We start from the raw sequence: 24076 nt of genomic DNA, 5'->3' as shown, positions 1-24076 counted from the left end.
CCCACCTGCACCGAAGGAGGGAGCAGCTTTCTAGGCCTTCTAAGCAGTTTGCCCAGATGTGGTCAAAAGGGTAATGGGCTTCAGCTGTGAGCTGTGAACAGGAGTAAGGTATTTTTGTGACTGTCGTAGGAAAGTATTGGAGAATTTGGGGCAAAGGAGTTATGTGATATGATTTACATGTTCAGAAGTTTTATTCCCTTTCTGGTATATTGAGAATGGAATGTAGGGAACAAGGGCAAAAGCAGGGACATTAGTTGAAAGAATTATGCAGCAATTCAGGCCATTTTTACTTGGCAAGTAGCAGTGAAGCTGGTAGGAAGAGCTTACTTAGAGTTGAGATATATTTTGAGAGTATCACTAACAAGACTTGGTGACAGATTGCATTTAAAGAATGAGAAAAAAGAAAGGGGCCTGGACATTACTTAAGTGTAAGGCCTGGTCAACCGGGTGAATAGTGGCCCCATTGAATGACATGGGGAAGACAGCTGTGGGAGGCAGCCCCCAGAGGTGTGTTTGCACACAGGCTAGATTTCAGGTACCAGTGATATATCTAAGTGGAGGTGTCAGTTAGGCATTTGGTAGTGCTAGAGACAATACACTCAGAGGTCCACATTTTAAAGTTACCATTGAGTGAAGACCAATCGAAAACTAAGAACAATTTGGCAACATATGTAAAAAGTCCTGTACTTCAATGTAATTTATTTCAGCAACGTTAGTCAAGAGACATCATGAATTTGTTCAAAAGAATAAAACCCTTAGGGTGAAGCTGAAATCTCGGCCCAGGTTCACTAGCCAAGAAGTGGGGAGAAACCCATTGTGATGTTGCCCAACCTGATTGAGATCACTGCTGAGTTCTCTAAAACATCTGAGAATGGGCTTCCAGCCAACATTTGGCTGCACTTTTAATGGCATATGGGCTGAAGATATAATGAATGGCACAATGAAATAAGAGATGTCAATAACAGCAGAGGTGAGAGAGAGAGATTTTGTAAAGAGGAGGCAACAAACCATACTTATCATTGACTACCTGATTTTTGAGTAGGATCTTGTTCACAGTCTGGGGAAAAAAATGGGAGGATATAGCTAAACCGAGAGCCATAAACTTAAGGTAAAAACATGTAAAGTTTTCAATAAAGGAGTGGTCTGGAAAGAATTTAGATTTTGTGTTGTTTAGACAAACTAGAATTTTTCTCTTTATAAAAGGTTACATTATGCTCCTCAAGGGGGAGGTGATAGACTGATAGACTATGTGAGAACATTACATTAAAGTGACCACACCTTCAAAGCTCTTAGCTATTTAGAGCAATAAGTTAACTTAGGAAGGGACATCATGTTCAGGTTGCCCTTGAAAATCTGGCTAGTAAACTCTCATAGGAAAAGTTGTCCACCTGCCTGCTTTCCTATGTGCATGCTACCCTCACATGCTTCCAGAACTGTCTTCCAGGAGAACAAATCATATTTTATTTCTCCCATTTCTCAAAATCTTAGTCAAGGTCCTACATTATCTGATTTTCACAACTTTTTCACACCAAGTGTTCCACTCACTGTGTCTCATCTGTATTTTTCTCTTTTGTTCTCTTATGTTCTGCCTTAACCTTTGGGAAACATTTTCCTACAAAATCCTTCACATCCTTCAAGACCCAGTTTAAATGTCTTCTCCTATGAGAAGCTTTCCTAGATTCTCTAAACTTAGTGAGTCTTGGCTTCCTCTGTTTCTATTCATTAAGTAACCTAGACTTTATAAACAAGTACTACAGTTATTATATATAATACTGTGTATTACATATGGTTATACATGACAGTTGTTAGTGTCTAATTTCCCAGTTAGACTGTGAGCATCCTTGGACTAGACACCATGCTTCATTCCATGTGTTGGTATTTCCACAGCCCTTAACAGACTGCCATGGTCATTGTGTTCAAGAGAGGCTTGAAATCATGAACTTTAAAATGTTTTATGTCTGGTATAGGATTCAATTAATCTTAATTCTTGATATTGATATTAGTAATTTAAACACAATGAAAAAAATAGGGGCTGAGTTTTTTTTCCCCTAAATCCATTTTTTTCCATTATCTACCTATGGATTAAAGTGAAATCCAGAAGTTTGGGGGAAGGCCTGGTCCTAAGTCTTTCCCATTTATGTGGCATACTCAAAGGATGAGCAGAACATAGGCACCTAGGCGTGGATCTGGGAATTTCTGAAGAAACTTCTGTTTTTCTCTTTGTTCCATAGTCAGGTTGCAAGATCTGAAAATTTTCAATTTGAATACAAAGGTAATTTCCAAGGTGCAGTGTACTAGCTAACCTACCTAATGAGCATTTGTAAAGTTCTTAATGTCTCCGTGGAAAGGTGCTATGAAAGAACAAATGAATTTTCTTTATGGTTTCACTTAATTTCATTTCATTTATAGCTATTTGTTCCAAAGATAACAGGTTTTATCATTATTCTTACTCTCTGTGTTTAGCTTTATTAAAACAAACTGTTCTCCAGGAGGAAATTGTTTTAATGTGATTTTAGAACCCCATGTCACATAGAAATATAACAGAATAAATGTGGTAAAATGTAATCCTTCATTTTTCAAAAGATAAATTAACTATCCTTTCATGTTTATTGGCACTTCTGAAATGATTAGCCACCTTGAAACATTTTGAACTTGCTGGAATTTAATATGTCCTTCAAGAAACCAGGCAGTAAATGGTCTTTTTAAGATAGACTTGGCAATTTCTCATTTTGTTTCTGTACATCACTGATACTATAAGCTACTGGCTGCAGGTTTGCCCCTCATTGTGCCTCATAGTGAAGGCAGCTTAGCTCCCTAAAAAGCTGCCTAAGAAGGAAAGGAAAGAGGAAATTACAGAAATATTCATTGTGATGCACAGTCTCTAGTTATTACTATGCTGTTACGGGCACATTGATTGTTATGGACTGAACTGTGTTGCCTCCAAATCATTCATGTTGCAGTCCTGACCCCCAGTCTCTCAGCACATAACTGTATTTGGAGGTAGGGCCGTTAAAGAGATAATTAATTAAAATGAGGCCATTAGAGAGGGTCCTAATCCAATCTGACTGATGGCCTTACAGTAAGACGGAATTTGGACACATAAAGAGACATCAATGATACAAGCACACAGAGGAAAGCCCATGTGAAGAGCCAGTGAGAAGGGGGCCATCTGCAAGCCAAAGAGAGAGGCCTCAGAAGAAACCAAACCTGTCTACACTTTGATCTTGGACGTTTAGCTCCAGAACTGTGAGAAAATAAATTTCTGTTGGTTAAGCCACCCAGTGGTATTTTGTTACAGCAGCCCTCACAAACATATTTATTCTCCACCAACGTGGAGGACCATCGATTGGAGTAACACTCCTGTCTCAGTCACTTCTTTTCATCTGATTGGTGATTTGGGGGATGAGAAACTGGGAATGCTTGGCTTGACTTTACTCTCCCCGCTTCTCTCCTTTCAGACCTGCCCACTTCCATAGAGCACGTGCTCCAGTCTGAAGTTGGCCAGAGCAGCTACTGGACATAAGCATCTCAGCTGTTCTCTCCTTTCTTTGTCTTTGGAAGCTGCCTGCCTACTGTGACCATGCATTCTATTCTCATTCATGCTACAAGTTTTCTAGTGGTAATCTCTGTCCCTGAAGCTCTTTTCTAGTGCTTCCAATGCCTGGGTGTTCACACTTGTCTAATTCTGGGGTGCAGCTTTAAAAATTCCACTATTACCCCAAACCTAAGCCATGTCCTTAAGAGCTAACTATTTAACTCCTTATTTAAGTTCACCTTTTGTCTCCATCTGATACCATTTTGTCTATTCACTTTGCTTCCATTTCATGTGACTTAGAAAGGGAAATAATTTATTTACATGTTTAAAACTCAACATATAAGAAATTAAATATCAAGTGAGAGTAATCATAGCTTCTGCATCTGTTCATGATAAATAGTTTATTACAAACTAATTGATTCTTGTCTAAAAGCTAGATGAGCCAGCAACTAAACTACTGATAGACACATTTTAACTCTTCTCAACTACAGATGACTGGTTGGCTGGTTTTGTTTAACTTGCCACCTACAAATCAAATTTCCAGTTTATGATGGCCTTATTATTTTCATTTCTTACCTATTCTCTGGTTTTTGGATACTTTATTAGTATAATCCACTTTTCAAGAAGATGAACAGCAAGCTCAGAGAAAGGAAGGAGAGCTAATTTCTGCTACGATGTTTGGTTTTAATAAAAAGGGAAATATTGGCTTAGCAGTGTTGCCAGATTATTTAAGCTATAAAATTAATATAATAATGACATAATTAAAATTCACTGTGTGTGTATTTTATGCTAGTATGTATATATTATAGCAGAAATCTGCTAAGTACTGCACATGCATTATCTCACTTAAACCTTATAACAACCACATGATGAAATGGAAGTACAGTGTTTAAATACCTTGCCCAGTCACCCAGTTGGCAACCAGTGGAGCTGAGAATTTAATTTGGGCTTTCTGACTCTAAAGCTGATATATTCATCACAAAAACTTGCTGCTTGCCCTATGCCAGGAATAGGCATTAAAAGCCACTCAGAACCTTTCAATAGTGGGAAGACACAGAATCATTTCAGGAGATCAAGTGGGGAAGAAGACTAACTGATGAATCAGTGACTTATTTCAATTCACATAAAAATAATTGGAAGAGTTTGAAACATAATTCAAAAACATCTCTCATTTTTTCCCCAATAAGTCCACCAAAATTCCCTTCTTTTGTGAAATAAAAGAAAATGGTAATTTAGTCATTGCTATAATTGCCTTAAACAAATTGGTGGCTTTTAAATCATATTCCTTTTTGTTGTTGGTGTTTATTTTTTGGCTGCGTTGGGTCTTTGTTGCTGCACACGTGCTTTCTCTAGTTGCGGCGAGCAGGGGCTACTTTTCGTTGAGGTGTGCAGGCTTCTCATTGCAGTGGCTTCCATTGTTGCAGAGCACGGGCTCTAGGCACATGAGCGTCAGTAGTTGTGGCTCGCGGGCTCTAGAGCGCAGACTCAGTAGTTGTGGCACATGGGCTTAGTTGCTCCGTGGCATGTGGGATCTTCCCGGACTAGGGATTGAACCCATGTCCCCTGCATTGGCAGGCAGATTCTTATCCACTGTGCCACCAGGGAAGGCCCTTAAATCACATTCTTATGGCTCTTGGGAGAAAAACAAAAAGTCCACGTGATCTGGCCAGCAATATGCCTTTTAGGGTTTTAAGATTCCAAAGTAAATTGTCCTCAAAAACAAACACTAAAAATATATATTTGGCAAAACTAAACTTACACATGGGAGCTAACCTAAAAGTTACCTACCACAAGTAATCAAAGGGCATGTTTCTATTAAACTTGTTTTATAGAACAAAAATTCCCATTTGGTTCTTCTTTATTATAAATAAACTTCCTAAATATTAGCAGATTTCTTTAATTGCCATTGCAATCATGTTCTTCTCTATTAAAATCTAAATCTGGATCATGTGAAAATAGCAGTGTAAGTAGAGTGAGTCTTATTTCATGTGCTAGATGAGCTAAGTGTAGTTCTACAAAATGCATATTCTCTGATGAGTTGGTCACTCCCCAAAATGACCTCAAATGCAATATGAAGTTCCCCCAAACCACGTGAAGAGAGATTTAATGAGTATTAATTATACTCTAAAGAGATGCTAGACTTGTTAGTGGTGAGCAAGAATGCTTAGATCATGCTAATATTAAAGCCTAACAGATTCCCTAAATGCCTTTCATGTTGATGCGAGATTCCTGTTTCCATGGCAACCTGCAGTGAGTTAAGAAGAGTACTGTTAAACTGTACCACAGTTTTGCTTAGTCTCTCTGAAAGAAAAATGTCAGAAGAAACCATTTCTCTATCCATGATTGTAATTAGAGATCCTCCACCTCCACCCACAAGCTTCTGCTGCTGCTCCTGAAGAAGAAATTAAAGGCAGTAAATCAGGAATCTGTTTAATGACCGACTGTGTTCTACATGAGCGTGAGCTGCAGACCCTTTACTGGATCCAAGAATCACATTTGCATCACATTAATGTTGGAAAATCTGTAGAAAGGGATCAAAACAGATAATGGTGCCAAATAATGTGCAGGAGAAATAATGAGGAAAGCATCTATGCCCTGATTCTTAGAGGCTGCTTTTAAATTTGTTCAAATGACTTCCTCTAGGGTAGTGCGTTACTGTCCTGTTTTTGAAGCTCTGCTATTCTTTGCATTTTGAAAGGAATGAAAATATAATGAACATTTCTGTTGTTCTTCAAGGAATCTAAATCAAAGCTCTGACAAGGGATATCAACCCACACGTTTGCTTCAGCTTTCCTAATTCATTCATTATCCTGCTCAAAGCTCATGACCAAAAGATTCGCCCAGAATGACAGAGGCAGTATGTCCATTGGCAATTATCCCAGACCACTCAAGGGGGAAAATGCAACTGAAAATCAAAGATCCTGATACAGAGCATCTTTTATAGGAAATGGAGTGATAGGAATGCAGAGTCAATTTTTAAAACCACATTTATTTTGTTATATCATAGAACACTGTAGCTAACATTTATTGCACACCTACTCTGCTTTAGGAATTATGTTTTATATGCATCATCTTATTAATTATCATAAAACTAAAAAAGATAGGAATTACTATCTCCAGTTTTAAAATGAGAACATTACCTATGAGAAATGCCTAAGGTCACCCATATCCTAGAAAAAATTTTAAAGTCATCAGAGACAGACTTTGAGTCTGCCTACCTCCCTGGTAGGCATTCTTTTGTTGTTAAAAAATAGTAATAATAATAAAATAATAGTAATAATAATATCTATCAATCCAAATCTAGATGGAAAAATCAGTAACTATATAATTACAAATATCTTCAGAGTCATGCCAGTAATTTAACCGAGTAAAGCAGGCTGATTGAGTGGAGAGGCAATAGAGACTGGTGCAGACTGTGGCCAGCTGGAGTTCACGTATCCCATGTAAAGGAGGCAGCTGCTGCTCAGCTCCCACTGATGTTTGTCATGCTGAAACATAGGCTTACTGTGGCCAGATTTTCTGACTTTTCAAGACAATCCACTAATCACAATTTTCATGTGAAATCTATGCATTTTTAAAAACGAGTACAAAATTAAGTGTGAGAACCAAGAAAAAGATCTTCCCCAGGCTTCCTTATTGTTTTCTCCATGTTAGGAATTAATCAAACTTCTCTACAGAAATGAAAGTAATTTCCAGAGGAACCCCCCCACCCCCGAAAAAAAAATACCAAGGACAAAATTAACAAGGAAGTAGGAGTGGTAGAATTTTAGGCATTGGTGAGACTTTCTGATAAATGTAGTGGAAAGAACAGTTGCATAAATAGCATCTAAAAGTAATGCCCAGTTGTGATTTTGATTTCACTTATTAAACTTCTCATAGAAACTTAATGCTTTCCCTTTTCTTCAATGTTGTATTTTTTTATACCAAAGAATTGAAGTAGAACAGAATTCTATTTGCTCCTTAATTAAATGAAATAACGTTTTTTTAAAAAGTTCTATAATTTTCTTCTGTGTGATGGTACAAGTGGCAAGTTTAATTTCATTCAACTGAATGACAGCAGTAAATGCACAGCAGAGGTGAGTAATTTAGATTCTCAAAGCTCCTGCTATTGAAGTTACCCAAGGTGTCAAGGGTAGGGAAATCTTTAAGACATAAGCTCCCACAGCAGCAGTCCCTTGCAGACAGCAAGCAAGGATGAAGCTGAAATTTACACTGGAAAATGTTTACTACTGATTTTCTTAATACGTTTACTTTTGATGACAGAAGGTCAAGTTACATGACTATTTCTATACAAAGAGAAAAAAAGAATATAGTGCCTTGTTTCAGCTTAATTGACTCATTAAATAAACAGTAAAATTCTCTCTCAGGGGAGAATATGGATATATATGTTTAAAACATGTCTTAGAGATTTTCTAAGGCAATGTTAATATTACATTAAATATCAATGAGTCATTTTGTTGGAATAGTGATGTTAGACCATTTCCTCATAATTTTACTACAGTCATTAGCTGGCCAAATAAATGACCTTGAGTTACACAAAAGTGAGAATGATCATAAAAATAAATTTGAGGGCTCACCGTGGTCCAGCAACACATGTAATAATTCATAAACATGGCCCCCACGATGACAGTTCAGGGATTCTTTTCCCTAACTTTACAAAGCTGTGAGAGACTATAAAGCAACCAAGCTCAACCAGCATTCTGGCATTAATAGCAGCCAATCAGACCTAACTGAACTCTTTAAATGCAAACATATATGGATGGAAGTAAAAATTTGTTTTCTGGGAATCTGAATTTGAGGGTCAGAGCAGGAAATCAGAATAAATACCTGAATCTACATGCCCCTTCATTTGCATACTATATTTCCCATTATCCACTGTTACTTCATAAAAATGATGATAATGATTTTAGGCAATGATATATTTAGTTCTTATTAAGTACCACGTATGGTGCTGTTCATATACAGTCTCTCATTTGATGCACACAGCAACTCTGAGAGACAGGGATTGTTATCTTTATGTCACAGAGTAGAAGACATGAGCCAAAGATGCAAAGTAACTCAGTTAAGGGCATAGCTAGTAAGGACCAGAGCAAAGATATGAAGCCACCCTTTTTCATGCCAATGCCCTCACCACTCCAATGTTATAAATCCTATTGTTACACTATTATGGTAGCACTGGGAATCCAGGACACAAGTGAATTTCTCTGGATGACAAAATGCAGGGTTCCAGAGAGCTGAATATGTTGAGCAAGCCATTTTGTCATTTGGGGTACAATCTCCAAATCTATAAAATGGGAATAATGCCTTTGCATTGCCAACTCCATGAAATTATTGTGACGATCAAAGGAGAAACTGTATGTGAGAGCAATTTGAGCCGTAGAGACTGTTAGCTAAAGTCACTTGAGAATAAGCAGATATGAGAAAAGCTCTTTGCCCTCCCCATATTTGCCTAAAAGTAGGACATAAATTTGTAAAGGTGTCCCCTCTCTCCTCTGAATAAGGAAAGACAAAAGTTAATCATTGGAGACAAATCTAAACCCTTAACAGCCCAGAGAAGACACTAAAGGAACCAACATAACAAACCTTGCTCAAACTAGCCCTTATCTACCATTAGTTTTTCCATATATTTGCCTTTCCACATTTGCTGCCCCTAGAAGCTACAAGCCCTTTTCCTTTGTCTTGTCACTTCTCTAAAATTTATTATTATTTTGTTAAGATGCTATACAAACTCAAGTTCTACCCACCCCTGTGAGTTACTCATCTCTGAGTGCCCCCCTGTGTATGCCTGTGATGCACATGCTAATACACTTCTGTCTGTTTTCCTCTTTGTCATCTGTCCTTTGTTAGTCTAATTTATAGGACCCCAACCAAGGAACCTAAGATAGGTAGAGAGGAAAATGATTGTTTTCCTCCCCTACACTGAGATCCACTTAGAAAAATTTTGACTGAAAATAGCCCAGAATAGTGGCTACTCTGAATTTGATCCCATCCTTTATTTCTAGCCTCACTTCCCCAAACTGCATCCCCACAGGGACAGTCTAATGCACAACTTGTGCCCCAAGCACATTATACTTCCCACTCACCCCAGAATTCCAAGCTCTTCCGTACACCCAGACATTTGTATCCAATTTCCTCTGCCTAACATGCCATAATGTCTCTTCGTTGAACAATAAATTGCTACTCATTTTTCAAGATTGAGCCCAAGGGTCACTGCTTCGAAAAAGATTTCCAGAGCTTCCAGACAGAGTGATCTTCTACATGCCTCAAACTCTGTTCATGTCTCATATCATTTACATGTCTTGTGTGTAGCAGGGTGTCCTATTTGAGTCCAAACTAAATCAGGCTGTGCACATTATTAGTGGGCTGGTGGCCACAATTTGCATGAATATTTTGCATGAGACTTTTTATGTGTTTTGGCTAAAGGACAGGGAAAGGTTTGCTCCGTTGTGTTTTATCTGTTTGTTTCAAGCTCTTAAGAGACAGAAACAAAAATGGAAAATAATGAAGCGTGTGTTCCTGCCTAGTCCTTTGGATATGTTGGCTTTTTTAGAGAAGGAAGAGTCACAGCTGGGGATACTGCTTTTCTGAGAGTCTCTGAGACGTTGAGTACCACTGGGCTATGCTACAGAATGCCCTACTAACTAAACCCTATTTAGTAACTCAGAATCAGAGCACGGACAATCTCCCCACCCCACCATGGTCCAAGGGAGAGGAGTGGCTTAGGGCCACTGTCAACAGTGGCCCTAGTGAAGTTCCCATTAGCAATTTAATGAGAACAAGATGGTGTTCCTTCTCTCCTCCTGTGACTCTCCTAATCAGTGCGTCTACTGTAAAGTCTCTGTAGCTAATGGATCAGTTCATGTACCAGAAGAAGCATCCACTGGGTATTTCTAGAAATCTTTGGGGGTATTTTGCAAGAGGTGGAAATGTCCCAAGTGAGCAGTTAGGGAAAAGAGCAAGGCTGGGAGTCTTTGAGACACTGAATTACATATTCTCTAGAGCATTGGCCTAGCCTACAATTAGTAAACAAGCAATGTGATTACCATTCTAATTGTCTCCTTGCATGCCTATATATTCCCATATATTCTCCTTGCATGCCTATATATTCCTATAGGCTGTGCAATTCTTCTGATCAAGAACAATGTCTTGATAACCAAATTTAGTGCACCTCAGCCACTAGGCACTCCATGCATGACTTTTGAATAAAAGAGTGAATGGATATAGATTCAATCAAAGCACAGAACTGATTGTTGCTTTGAGCAAGTATTGTTCACAACCACACATACTGTTTTTTTAAATGTAACATAAATCCTTGTAAAGTCACCTAGAATCATGCAACTGCAAAGGGAAATTGAGAAAACTGTTAGACTTGAACTTATTACCAAGACAAAGCAATGTAAGCTAATCTCCATTTGTATTTTGTAGAGCACACAAGGATTCTCCGCTGTTAAAAGGTGTTCCATCCTCAGAATAAGTCAAATTGCCTGGATTATATCTTTGATCTATCACTCTTGAGCTGTGTAAGCTTGGCTAAAAATTTGTGTTCATGTGTTTCAATTCTCTCACTTGTATAATGGTAAAAATAATAAGACCTACCTTGTAGGACTGTAGTGAGTATTAAATAGTTATGATTAAAGTGTTGATGACAGTTCCTGGCACATGGTAAGCATTCATCAAATGTTAGCCTGAATGGATATTTATTAGCTGAACTCTATTTCACTTAGTGTGGTCTTGGCTTGCCCAGAAATCTAGTAATTCCAGCCATGTACTCAGGCTTGGGTTTCCTATACTTCAGTTTCACTTTTGTAATATTGACACTAGGACTGGATGGACATACTGAAGGTTAGCAATAACATGTGTTACATTTCTGGGGTAGGGAGGTGTTCTAAAGTACCTACCATGTATTGTAGCCACATACCTGGCCTTGTAAAAAAAAAAGTCAGTGCTTTTTCAAATGTTTTGGCCTTTTCTTTTCTTTGCCATTTTAATACTGCTCCTACCACTTGCTGACCTCCTATGGAGAGACTGGTTTCCTGGTGATGCATGTACTCACACAGTTACAAGCCCACAAATTGACCCATCAGGAGGTGAGAACAACTCGTTCCAATCTGACCATTACTCTGTCCCAGAGAGTTGCAATTAGAATTCTAACAACTGCCATATGAGAGAACTCCTAGGGAAAAGGTTACAAAGAAGGGACATAGAGGTATTTAGGAAACAAGTGAAGTCAAGTACAAAAGAGGATTTGTGTTTAGAAAATGGATATTATGTCAGGAGAATGGTTTCTGTTTACTGGTATTGTGCCCATTTCTTCTGCAGGTAGCTCAGGATGCTGTTCTTCTGATGGATCACGTTTGAGTAATTGCAGCGTCAGTCCATTTAAAACACCTTGCTGTGAATCAGACTGAGGTGGCCACGAACTCAACAGAAGTCACTGCATTCTGAAAAGGTCAGGCACAATAAACACAGGCTTTGTAGATTAGGGAGGTGTAGAAGTTAGATTTCAATGGAGGCAAAATGAGTGTGCCCAGTTTCACACGTGAAATTGCTATGTTCCTCAGTCACTTTTGTGTATTGCTTTTTCTCTACAGAGCATGAACGGTAAGAGATAGAATCCAGACTCCATTTTTGTTACAAGTCAGCCTCGTCTGCCATATTACTGAGACTGTAATTTATCTTTATCAGCCTGTATTTACAGTATTATCATGAGTCATAGGATATAACAAGCTCTCATAATTATAGGTTTTATGGTGAGGGCATGTTGGAAGGGGCTCTAAAGAAAATTGAGAACATTTGGAAAGAGACGTTTTCCTTTTGCTGCATGACTAGTTTTCTTTCTCTCTGATTTCTGATCACTTGAATGTTTTCAAGACTTCAGTGATTTGCCATTTCCATAAGGATAGAGTTGCGAGATAAAATAGAGGACCCTTAGTTAAATTTGAATTTCAGATAAACAAAGAATAGTTTTTAGTGTAAGCATACTGCATATATTGCAAATGTTGCATGGGACATACCTGTACTAAAAAATATTTGTTTTTTTAATCTGAAATTCAAATTAAACTGGAGTCTTATAATTTTTTTGTGTGTGGTATGTGGGCCTCTCACTGTTGTGGCCTCTCCTGTTGTGGAGCACAGGCTCTGGACGCACAGGCTCAGCGGCTATGGCTCACGGGCCCAGCCGCTCCGCGGCATGTGGGATCTTCCCGGACCGGGGCACAAACCCGTGTCCTCTGCATCAGCAGTCAGACTCTCAACCACTGCGCCACCAGGGAAGCCCTGGAGTCTTATAATTTTATTTACTTAATCTGGCAAACCTACCTTAGGGCAAAAATCTCAACTCCATAGCCACGCTCTACACAATGTTTCCTTAGTACGTAGATCCGCTTACTTGTTACATTTTTTGCTCTGATCATATTGGATTTATTTCAGTTTATTAACTATGTTATTTGCTCTATCAGTGCCATGCCTTTCCTTAGCTATTCTCTTTAGCCTAGAAATCTCCACTCCACCATCACTATTTCTTTGCTCAGCCCAACAACTTATATTTGTTAAAATCTTTAAAAGGTTCACCAGGAAAGCCAATATTGTATAGTCTTGCCCTTGTTAGGGTTTCAGTGGAGGCAATAAATAAAAACCCTTCCTTGATCTCTTGAGTTAAGAGCCAACTGAGAAATAAGATGCAGAAGACAGAGAGAAAGCAAAACTGACTGATGAATATAATTATAAATTTGCAGCCAGAGGGACTTCTACAACTCTCCCTGAATTGGACTTAATCCCCCAATTTCAGGGGTTGTAAAGAGCAGGCCAGAGTGTTGCTCCCAAAGCAGAGGAAAAACAGAAGGACCGAACTGAGTCTCTTTTCCCAAACTGTTGTGTCAGACAAGTCACTCTTCCTCCCTTGGGGCTAGAGAGAAACTCAGAGCCTTCCATCTAAAACTTTCTTTCCCAGGAAATTGAGTAGAAATTCTCTCCTTTCTCCATTCCCCTTCCTTTTGAAAAATTAGGAATATGGAATAAGTATCTGTCTCCAAAGTCCCCAGATTTTTATGTCTTTAACCCACTCAGTTTATTCATTAAGTCTATAGTCAACTGTTGGTGTAGCCGGTTTACTAGTGGGAAGAGATGAGGATGGTAATGCTGTTACCTTCCTGAGGCCACCTCACAATATCAGACACTCATACTATTTTTTTTTTTTTTTTTTGACACTCATCCTTTAAAGTCCTGCCAGGCAACTGGTGGGCAATTTAGCTTTTGCCTCCGAAAGGCTTTGAAATGGGCCAGAATGGAACAAATTTCTGAATCCTGGGTAGAAAATTCATCCTTTAGTTTTTTCCTTCTGATTTACAAATAGACGTGTCCTCTAAAAACAATCCTAAAGAAGTCCTAAATTTGAATAAAAACCAGCTCTGATTATGAAGAACATGGATACAAAAGGAGGTCCAAAGGTTATATTCCTTTTTCTTTACAAGTTAAGACCAAATAGTATGTAAAATTGTTTCATCACAATCACCCAATTTCTTATTCCGCTCAGTCTGACTCAGAGAGATCTCTGATGCTATTGTTGGGTAGAGTTGGGACTCAGTAGACTGCTTCTACTAAAAAGTATAGTTTCTAAATCATGTCAATGTGGAATTAATCCAACTTAAAACCGCTTACGTGCCATGTTTTTTGTAATATTTGGACATAAAAGAATATCACAGCTTCAACCCCACACTGCAAAATTTAAAAATTCAAGTCAGTCTCCAGCCTCTACAGAAATACTCTTCCCAGAACCCTATACTCTGTACAATCCAGACCCACGTTGTTGCCAGAAATGAAAGCAGAAACGTAGTAGCTGAGGAAGAGGAGAGATACAGGGAAGTCTTGGTTTTAGCGATTTACCAGGATGCCTGTTAATTCATGTCAGTAATCTGAAGGCTACAGGCTGTGAAATTAAGCTCTTATGAGAAAAAGCTCCCATAAGTTTAATTGTAATGCTATGTTTGTCGTCTGTAAGGGGAGAGCAGGGGGTAAGGATCTACATATGCACCATCTCAACTCTCAGAGCATGGCATTTGAGACATCCCTGCCTTCTTTAAAAGACATTATAACTGAGCACAAGTGGCAGCTTCAGTCACGAGATCTTACTAGACATGCCATTCTTCCCCATTTGGCATACGCAAAATCTCTTCTTTCTGCTTTCCCTCTATCCCTCAGGGCTGTGTTGTGTGTTTTGTCGAGTGACATAGGCTCCACTCTTTTTCTTTTGTGAGAAGTCTTTGTCTTCTGTCATAGTGATCATTGCCACTGTTACTTGTGAAAGTTCTTTGACACTTGAAGTCTCTTTTCTATATTTGTTTACACCGGAGAATCACCATACAGTTTCCCGCATTGTAAATATTGTTGATGCTTCTGAACCTGAGCTACGTGGGCCTAGGGAGAACCAAAACACCTGCCATCTGCTTCTCAGCACCTTGCATTTCCAGGCTCTTTTAGAGAAATAACCCTGATCTTCTAAAAACTCAACTCTCTTTTTCTATCTTCTGCTCTTCATCATCCTTATTGATCTAGAAATAACTATCATGTTGTTTAATTCGTTTTGATCTTTTTGAATTTTATTTCTTGTCACTGTTACTATTCTGATGGTAAGAAATAAGCATATTTTAAAATTATCTTCGCCTTTCTGATTTGTTCAGTAAGTTTAACTTCTAAAAGCTGAGTAATCTAGGTACTTTCTTATTTTATTTTATTTTATTTATTTTATTTTATTGGTGTATACTTGCTTTATACCGCTGTGTCAGTTTCTGCTGTACAGCAAAGTGAATCATCCATACATATACATATATTCCCTCTTTTTTGGATTTTCTTCCCATTTAGGTCACCACAGAGCACTGAGTAGAGTTCCCTGTGATATACAATAGGTTCTCATTAGTTATCTATTTTATACACAGTACTGTATATATGTCAAACCCAATTTCCCATTTCATCCCACCCTCCCCTTCCCCTCTTGGTATCCATATGTCTGTTCCCTACGTCTGTGTCTCTATTTCTGCTTTGCAAATAAGATCATCTATACCATTTTTCTAGATCCCACATGTATGTGTTAATATATGAAATTTGTTTTTCTCTTTCTGACTTACTTCACTCTGTATGACAGTCTCTAGGTCCATCCATGTCTCTGAAAATGACACAATTTCATTCCTTTTTATGGCTGAGTAATATTCCATTGTATTTATGTAGGTATGTTCTTTCTTAACTCATGAGTTTGGGAAAATTTCATGGAGTTTCTATGTCAATCCAAGGAGAAGCCAGATTCTTCTTTCCTTTCAAAGTGTTAATTAATAAAGACTAACATGCTTCTGTGATCAATACCAAGGTATGAATCACTGTAATCTAAAAACCATGGTCAAGGCTTAGGTAACCAATAAATCAGAGTACTAAACAGAGACAACCTGTTAGTAGGGAAGATGACCCAGGACCCTAAAGATAACCTACATGAATCCTAGAGTTTAGCCATGATTTGTTCCCCACTTAGTCCTGAACCTTGATCTACATAGAGAAAAACAGAATTGGGAGTATATAACCTTGCATTTCTTCCCTATGCCTGGCACAAAACACATACCAGTGTTCGGTAGCCCTCACTGAGATTAGCTGTCTTTAGAGTTTAAAGATTTAGTCTATAATCTTCATTAAGAAATTCAGTAAATGCAGGAAAAAAAGTTATTCTGCCCAGCAAGGCCTAAAAAAGCCAGTGTATTGAAGTACTGCCTGTCTTAAGATGAGGATTAGGTAAGACACATATACTTTCCTCTATGATCTGATCCCTATGTGTCTTCTTAAATCACATCAAGTTCAGTCATAAAGGTCCGTCATAAAGGTCTCTGGTTATTGCAATACCCCAAGTGTCACCGTCTTCAGTAACCAAAGGCAAAGCCCCACACAGATAAAGTTCCTAGCTTTAGCACTGGCAAAAAATTTCAATACCTCCTCGGTTTAAGCCAAAAACCTCAATCTCTCTTTTTGCCAGTGGATTAATTTTGTTCTTAAATGCCAGTTTCTTGTGTCTACTCCTCAGATATCTGGCAAATGCTATAAGATGATGGGGTATAAAGGACATCAGTAAACAGCATGTTTATTTTCTCTTCCAAGTTTAGAATCCATTGAGAAATTAGGCTCAGGACAGACAGATGGTTATCAAAATATCAGCTCATTTTTAGATCCATAAATCTGATTGGAGAATGTGGTTTAGCTCTAATACTGAAGTCTGAATTAAACCAACCCTTCACCATTTCTAGCTTTCCCCCTGCAGGGCCAGAGTCCCTCTGCTGAACTGTCTTCTTGGGGAAATGAAGATCCTGCGGTGCACAATCCCTTGAGTCTCTTTATTCAGAAGAGAGAAACCAGAGGTTTGGAGCATACTCAGATCCCCCCTGCAACTCACCCTTCAGGCAGGCATTCTGTAGGTCAAAGAGACACAAATGAGGGGTGAGGAGGCAGGGAGAAGATGGGAATGAGAGGAGTGGGGAATCCCTGGTCCCAACTTCCTGGCCTAAATCAAATCTCCCTGTTGAGTTTTACAGCAGCTCTCCTCATTTATCTGTCTTCTGATATAGAACATCCTTGAAGGCAAGGATTCCTTTTGCCTTGATTGTCAATGTATTCTTTGCACCTGGTAAAGTGCTGGCACTCAGCAAATATTTGCTGAATGAATAAATGACTACATGGGCTCACTAGTGTGGAATTCTGGGATAGCACATTGCCCAACCAACCTGTTTGCAGCAGCTGGCAATGGTATCACCTGGAGATCCAGATGGAAGATCCAGATTCCTTCTACTCTCTTTCCATAGCACAGGAATAACTAGCATGTCTCTGATATAAAGATATTCACTATGTCACTGTCCCCTGTGTGTCCTATTTCTGGCAATGCACAATATCACTGAATAGCCCCAGGGACCCATCAGTCATTCTTCTCTTCTCGCCCTATGCAGTGGCAACAGAATAATATTCTAGGCATCTGTCGCCTGAGACTACTGAGTAGTTCTCAGAAACGTAACCTCCTCATAGAATGACAGGTTAACTGGGTATCTTCAATTAAAGAACATTGTATACAATGTTTATTTTATTTTTCCTAAGCTCTGTTTTCATGTAAAGTTGTAACTCAAAATCTTTCACATTGATGGCTGCATAGTCTAGAAACAAGTTTTTCGATAAGAATAAGCATTTTGAAGGGAAATGGTGTTGATCACAAAGCCTCCCTCTTCGCTCTAATTTCATGTGGATGTCCTGGCGTCAAAAACATATAGGAATAAAAATTGAATAATGAGGCTGCTATATATGGGAACTTCCTATATCCTTTTTTTGTTTTTTCCTATATCCTTTTAAAAGACTGGATGTGAAATCTTTAGAAGAAAAATTAACTAGATCAAACATAAAGTAGGATGGAGGCCTTTTGCTCTATCCTATCCAGTGGCTGGTATGATATAACTGAGGTTATAACTGAGGTGAGGAATGGACTGTCCTGCATAAAAGTTACTGTCACTTATAATGTACTTAGTATATAAGTCAGACATGGTGATTTATGCTTATTGCACATGATCTCAATTATTCATTATAACTACAAAGCAAGTACTATTATCCTCACTGTACAGATGAGAAAACTGATGCTTAAAAAGGTAATACACCCAAGGTCACGAAGCCGGTATTATGCATTACGATTGGAACATAAGTCTGTTTCTGGAGCCCATGCTTATTACCAATAAACTATGATGCATCCTTTCAGAAGAGGAAAGGAAGTAAAGTGTGATTGGATTGGCTCTAACTTAGGGTTTAAGGGGGAAAGCCAAAAGAAGGGTTCCCCAAAAGTTCATACATTATCCTGTTTAGTTTACCTGGTAGTGGTGAATTCCAGTGGAAATAAAGAGTATGCAACAGCTTAAAGTTTTCTCTGCTGTAAGACCCTCAAGGAACAAGACAGTGGAAAGCTGTACAAATATTTGGATTAGAGTCTGATACTAAGGGGACTTGTAAGCATCGGATGAAATGAGAACCAAAAGCTCTAAGTAAAAATAATCCAAATAAAACTGTCCATCCTTTAGCAGATGGTCAGTGCAGGGGGCTCCTGCATCAGAGTCATGACCTGGTCCTGTGAATCTTACTTGGTGATCAAATGGCACTCCAACAGTGGGGTGGGTTGAGCAAGCTCAGCTGTTTTGAAAAGTTGTTGAGTTAAAAATATAAAGTGTCTCTGAGGTCCTGTAATAAGTACTATTTGCTAATGAAGTTTTGTACACACTGCCTAACAATAGCGTATCTAATTTGCACAAAATGAAAGTTGTCCTTCTTTTTAACTTTTTCTTTTTTGATATTCCTTAGCTCTTGAGAATATATGGTACACAGAGAACCATGCCTGTAGTTTTTAAATACTTTTTCTGAGTTTCTCTTCTGAGTTGTAATTTAATTATTTATGTGACCATAAAAGGTAGACTGGATTCAGGTAAATGCATTTGACAATAACAACACCTAAAACAAGGATTTATCCAAAGGTGGCGCAGAGCTGGCCAAAGGTTAGATTTCTTTTATGCACTGTATGGCTTCTGAGAGGACCACATGGATTTTTTTTTTTTTTAAGTCATCTTTGCAGCACCAGACTCAAGACAGGCATTAGCATAACTCCTGATCAAATTCAGAAATACTTTGTACAGTGTCTTGGAAAGGGGTCATGTATATCTTTAAACAGTGAAAGCCTTGTTGGATGGGGAGATAACCACTTCCTCGAATAGCCACTTTGTTCTGAGGTTGGCCTAATCACTTAGGTTCTTCCTGACAATTCAAAGCATACTCATTGTAATTTAGGATAATGGAACCGAAAAAGACTTTAAATTCATTTGGCAAAACCCTCTTTTTTATAATAAGAAGTCCATTAATTCACTCTACAAAGAAACACTGTGAATCCACCATGTGCCCAATATTGTTCCAGGTACTAGGGGTACACAGTGAATACAGTGAATACTAGTGAATACAGCAGACAGAAATCTCTAACCTATGGAGCACACCTCTTTTGAACTGGCTTGCTCAGTCATACAGTATTGGAGAGAAATGAAAAACAAAAGACTCTCATTACCCTGTACTATTCATGTCACCCCCTTTATTTAGATTACACTCTTCTTCATTGCCCAGCTGTATCCTATGAGCCATCAAAACATTGTTTAAAGTCACCCATATTTTCCATGTTAGTCTTCTATATTTCCCAGAGTCCTTTTTTATAACTCTGTAACAGTGTCTTTGATTGCTTTATGCTACCTTTATTTATATACTTAACTATCCCAATAGACTATAAAGTCCTCAGTTGTTAGAATTTATTCATGTTGTAGCCTCAGCATCATTCTGAGTGTTCTAATTGAATGAATTAGTGAATTATTGTATAATATCTTTTCATTTATTTATTCATTCAATAAATATCTACTGAGTGTCTATAGTTTGCCAATCGCTACACCAACTACTGAAGATCCGTCATAAAAAAGATGCAAAGCTTATATCCTGATATTGAAAATGAGACACTGAACAACAAATTAAATAAGTAACTTAAATGTTAAGTAGGAAAGTAATGTATTTTATATGAAAAATGGAGTAAAAGTTTTCAGGAATGTCGGGATGCAGAAAGCAGTTGTAGTTTGAATGCAGTAGTGAAGGCAGGTCTGAGTGGAAGGTGATGTTAGAGGAAGGCCTTGAAGGAGATGAGGGTGCGAGCTGTGTGGCTATGGAGGGAACAGCATTCTGGCAGAGGGCGAAGCCACTGCGGGGGTCCTCAGGGAGGAGGGGGCCTAGGCTTCAGGAGCAGAAGGCTGTTGATGTGGCTGGAATAGAGTAACAGACGAACCATTCATAGGAGAGGAGGACAGAGAGGCAGTGAGGGCGTGGAGACTACCACAGCCTGGTGATCATTATAAGGACTAGCTCTTACTCTGCGAAACTGAGGAACCATGGGAGCATTTTGAGTGGAGGCGTGATAGGATTTGACTTGGATTTTAACAGGATCTCTCTGGATAGTCTATCCAGAAGAGTCTGCAGGAAGGCATAGGAGCTAGAAAAGAGACCGATTAGGAGGATATTGTAATAATCCAGTAGCTAAATGGTTTTTTGAGATAGAAAAGAAGGCCCTAAGAAGTGGTTGAATTCGTGATATATTGAAGATAAAACCAACAGCATTTGCTATTTGGGGTGGCATGTGTTAGAGACAGAGACAGCAAGAGTGATTTTAAGATTTTAGGCCTGGGTGACTGAATGAATGGAGTTGCCATCAACTAAGATTTGGAATGTAATCAGTGGGGCGAACCGTGGAGGAGGGATGAGGAAGCAGCAGTTTTGGACATAAGTTTGAGATACTCATTTGGCATCCAAGTGGAGACATCATATAGGCAGTTGGATACAAACGAGGAAGCTCAAAGGAAAGTGTGGTAAGGGAGGAGATGATCCTCGTTGTCTGTGTGTGTGCGTGTGTGTATAGTATCAGCACATAGGTAACATTAAAAGCCATGAGATGGGATGAGATTATCAAGGGGCAAGGTCCAAGCTGAAATAAAAGAGAGAGAATGAAGAAGAAAGGTCAGTGTTGTGTTGTTAAATAAAGAGGAATTGTGAAGTAGCTGTTTATGAGAATGCAGCAAAGGATAGAGTAAGGAAACAGTATGATTTCCAGGCAGCATTAAGGGCACATCTGAAGTTCATGGTCATAAATCTAAAGTAAGACTAGTCAGCATAGTTTATGTTTTTCTCCAGCCATGTTCAGTTGCATGGGTGCAGGTAGAGTGTAGATGGAAAGTTGGGTTTAACATTTTAGACAACATTAAATACATCCTGCATGAACTGTAGCTGTTTGGGAAAGTATATTGATAACTAGCATCAGACTTATTAAGAAGAGAATTCTCTATATGTCAGAGTGTATATTGGTTAGTCTTTTGGGTGCAGGAGGTAGGACTCCAAATACATAGGTTAAAAGGATACAATTAAATATTCACAGAGAAAAAAAATACTCTGCATGAGAAATGACCAAGTTTTTATAATAGAGAAAGTAGGGAATGAAGAATGTGCTGGTGAAAGAAAGCAATATGGCAGAATTCCAGAGTCTGAGGAAAACATTACTAGGAAGAAATTTCTGGTGACCAGGCAGACAAGGAGATTTTATGAACAAAAATAACTAGCTTATAAGTCATCTTTAATATTTTATGGTGATCAAATCCAGTTACTCTAAACATTCAGAGAAGCCTGCCTTACACACAAAAGCCTGAGTGAATGAGAGGAAAAATCAAAGGAAAATCAGAGGTGAGAGAAGAGAACAGACACAGAAAATGAGATGAGTCAGAGCTCAAGAGAAGCAGGAACTTGGAACAAGAGCTACCAGGGAGGACATGAACCCAGAGGGGTGTGCAGAAATATTGTGAGGACCGTAGACATGACATAGACTTTGTGGGTTCAGATTAATTTTGTATTAAATTTTTAAAAAATAGCAAGATATCATATGTTATTTCAGTTAAGTGAGAATAATAGCTACTGTTTTTTGAATGCCTACTTTGTGCCATGCATACCCACAGATGTGCCTACTATAAATAAAACTTATTTTTTTATTACAAAACCTTGCAAGATAGGTTTTATTAAATTTTCACGATATTAAAACATCTACTTGTTTCTACCTTTTTATACTGATGCATGCATTGCATTTGATATAGGCTATAATTTTTGTGAAATGCTGCTATTAAATTGCTGACATGCCTTATGTTTGATATCTTAAAATTAAGAAAATGTGGCAATTTAGTCACTATATGTGATAAGACTAAAATTCAGAAAGCTTAATTAACTTTTCTAATTTCCCACAAATGACTGACTCAACGATTCAAAATCTAGGTCTCTAGGACACCAAATCTCTGACTATTTCCTCATGCAAATTATGGTTATTTTCCCCACTGTTTGAGAACCAGCCCTGATTCAGTTTAGCAAGCCTAATTCAATTTGCATACCCAGGAATACATGTTCATGTCATGAAAGCAAAACATGTTCACACATCAACAACTCATCAGACTAAAAAAATCTTGGTGTCAGCAGTGGCATAGAAAGTGTCTCGGTGGTAGAGACAAAAACAAGTAATGTAGCTATCTGATTTACCAGAGAAAGTGCAGGGGTCACAAACAGTAAGATAAATTATGAAGAAGGGGAATAAATCTTGTTTTCTTAGTGAATCGGGGAAATGAAAAAAAACAAAACAAAACAAAAAACAACCAGAAGTAATTGCTGAATTTGAAACACTAGAAACAGTTGACAAAAACAAATGATTCAATCAAAGTTGTTATTTCATGTGGTGGAACAAGTGTTTGCAAAACCATTAGTCTACTAGAAAGTCACTCATCATATAAACCCAACATACCTTTCAAGAAGATGTCCTTTTTGGATCTAAGCTATTACAAACAGCCTGGGATTCTTATGTTTTCCCAAAATGAACTATGTATTTAAGGTCCTAAGCTCAGGAACTGGTAGCCCAGCTCTGAAGCTGTGGCAGAAGAGGTCAGAAATTGACTAAAACTGGCATTAGATGGGTGATGAAAACAGGAGGCATGGCTAAGTCACAGGAGAGAGAGAATTCTAAGCAGAGATACATGTATCTATGCTATGAATATGAGTATATATATGCTATGAATTATAGCAGTCAGCCAGGGGAAGGAAGTACCAAGTAATACAGCCAGAGCCACTGGGGAGGAGCTATTACTGGAAATATTATGCCAAGGGAATAAAACAAAATTGCTAGTGGTATAAGGTCCGAGAAGGCAAATTCAGGGCAAGCCTGAAATAGAGTTTCATGGTAAAACAGTGGCAAACGTGTGTAAGGTTATCTGAGGTTTTTCTTTTTTAGCCATTTGCATTCTACCTCTTTTGCTACCATACATTTTTTTTTTTTTTTTTCCTCTTAAAGTGATCAACTTCATACTTACCTGGCAGGGGAGATACCATGATCATGAAGGTGATTTTCCCAGGGCGTGGCTTATCCATTGCACTCCGGATGTGCTGACCTCTTTGATTTCCCCAAATGTGGGAAACTTGACTGCATAATTTGAGGTAGTGGGGGACTGCATTTGCGCTTTCCCCTGATTTTTGCAAGGTTTTTAAAAAAACAGACATTTTGTAGTTTTACGTATTTCTCTAGTGTATTTAGTGTTCCCTCCTTGTTACCAGAATTTTTCTGCTTGTTGTTCAGTCTGCACTTTCTTTTCCTTGTGGAAAAATGTAGGTGAGGTGCCCCTTTATGTCAGTTGAGCCTTCTTTTTATGTTGCCACGTAAAGTATATTTTGGGTTGTAACTTTGATGTTTTGTATATCTAGCTCCACTTTTTCTCTAGTCAGGGAATGTCTAAGCAAAGGACTAGTGGGCTGTTACTGGCACTCCTCTACCCAGAAGCAGCGAAACACAGAATTCCCCTTCTTGCTTTTACAGCCTTGAATAGCTACCAACTTCACCACAACAGTTTTCCTTTTAAACCCCACCCCACCAAATAAATACGTACATACATACACACATAC

The 24076-nt window shown here is 38.4% G+C and overlaps 1 non-coding gene across 1 annotated transcript; it reads left to right on the top strand.

The window, feature by feature from the left end:
• Positions 1-23482: 23482 nt before the first annotated feature.
• On the top strand, positions 23483-23646 carry LOC117196973 (U1 spliceosomal RNA). Its single transcript, XR_004477423.1, has one exon. It is a non-coding gene; the product is annotated as a U1 spliceosomal RNA (small nuclear RNA).
• Positions 23647-24076: the final 430 nt, after the last annotated feature.

Source organism: Orcinus orca, chromosome 1 (genome assembly GCF_937001465.1).
Source record: "Orcinus orca chromosome 1, mOrcOrc1.1, whole genome shotgun sequence".
Taxonomy (NCBI): domain Eukaryota; kingdom Metazoa; phylum Chordata; class Mammalia; order Artiodactyla; family Delphinidae; genus Orcinus; species Orcinus orca.
Note: the sequence above shows the minus strand (reverse complement) of the source record. Positions and strands in the feature narration are given on the sequence as shown.